Consider the following 1559-nt stretch of genomic DNA (forward strand, 5'->3'; position numbering starts at 1 on the left):
AACTGCTGCTAAACAAGTCACCGTCTACATTACTGACAGAGCAACTGCTCCTAAACAAGTCACCGTCTACATTACTGAGAGAGCAACTGCTGCTAAACAATTCACCGTCTACATTACTGAGAGCAACTGCTGCTAAACAAGTCACCGTCTACATTACTGAGAGAGCAACTGTTGATAAACGAGTCATTGTCTATCTTACCGATAGAGCAACTGTTAATAAACAAGTTGCTGTCTACATTACTGAGAGAGCAACTGTTAATAAACAACTCCGTGTTTACCTCATTGACAGAGCAACTGTTATTAAACAAGTCATTGTACATTACTGAGAGAGCAATTTACCAAATAAGTTGCTTTCTACATTAACGTCAAAGCAACTGGTAATATACAAGTTGCTCTCCACCTTATTGACAGAGCATCTGTTGATAAACAAAACACTGTCTACATTACTCACAGAGCAACTGTTAATAAATCATCCCCAGTTTGCCCCTGAAGAAGAAAGGTCCACCTTTCAAAAGTGCTCGAGTTATAGGGTTTTTATTCATTTCTGTGAATAAACAAGTCACTGTCAACATTACTGACATAGCAACTCTTAATAAACAAGTCACTGTCTACATTACTGAGATAGCAGCTCTTAATAAACCAGTCACTGTCCACCTTATTGATAGAGCAACTGTTGATAAACAAGTCATTGTCAACATTACTGTCACAGCAACTGTTAATAAACAAGTCGCTGTCTACATTACTGATAGAGCAACTTTTAATAAACAAGTCACTGCTTACATTACTGATAGAGCAACTGTGAATAAACAAGTCGCTGTCTACATTACTGATAGAGCAACTTTTAATAAACAAGTCACTGCTTACATTACTGATAGAGCAACTGTTAATAAACAAGTCACTGCTTACATTACTGATAGAGCAACTTTTGATGAAGAAGTCCCCGTCTACTTTACTGACAGAGTAGCTGTTAATAAAGAAGTCTCTGTCTACGTTACTGACAGAGTAGCTGTTGATAAACCAGTCACTGTCTTCATTACTGTCAGAGCCTTGAACTGTTAGTAAACAAGTCCTGGGTTATTTTACAGAAACTTGAAGAAGGAAGAACCACTATTAGATCTGGAGACCACAATCACTTCTGCTGATCACCAGTCAGAATTTGAACAGTTAATAGATATTTCTAATGCCAGTTCCACTCAACATCACATGGAGAACTTGCTGAACAATGCTGATCAGCTCAACTCCAACAGAGTTACTCCCATCATAGCCTTTGAAGAAGTTACTCGAAAACAGGAGGACACTGATGCCTGGTAGGTAGTAGAATCTTTCACTTGTAATTTACACAGTATAACAGAGTAATGTTACTCGAAAACAGAAGGTAGTGGAAGTATAAACTAAGCCTTGTTTATTTTCTTGAGTTGCTGTAGGTAGTGGAAGTATAAACTAAGCCTTGTTTATTTCTCGAGTTGCTGTAGGTAGTGGAAGTATAAACTAAGCCTTGTTTATTTCTCGAGTTGCTGTAGGTAGTGGAAGTATAAACTAGCCTTGTTATTTCTCGAGTT

The 1559-nt window shown here is 37.8% G+C and overlaps 1 long non-coding RNA gene across 1 annotated transcript in view; it reads left to right on the forward strand.

The window, feature by feature from the left end:
• Positions 1-6: 6 nt before the first annotated feature.
• LOC106477440 overlaps positions 7-1559 on the forward strand; it is a 3722-nt gene continuing 2169 nt past the window's right edge. Inside the window, exon 1 of the long non-coding RNA XR_001291989.2 lies at positions 7-1307. This is a non-coding gene — a long non-coding RNA (uncharacterized LOC106477440). The remainder of the gene's footprint in view (positions 1308-1559) is intronic.

This window comes from Limulus polyphemus, unplaced genomic scaffold, assembly GCF_000517525.1.
Source record: "Limulus polyphemus unplaced genomic scaffold, Limulus_polyphemus-2.1.2 Scaffold15364, whole genome shotgun sequence".
NCBI classification, from domain to species: domain Eukaryota; kingdom Metazoa; phylum Arthropoda; class Merostomata; order Xiphosura; family Limulidae; genus Limulus; species Limulus polyphemus.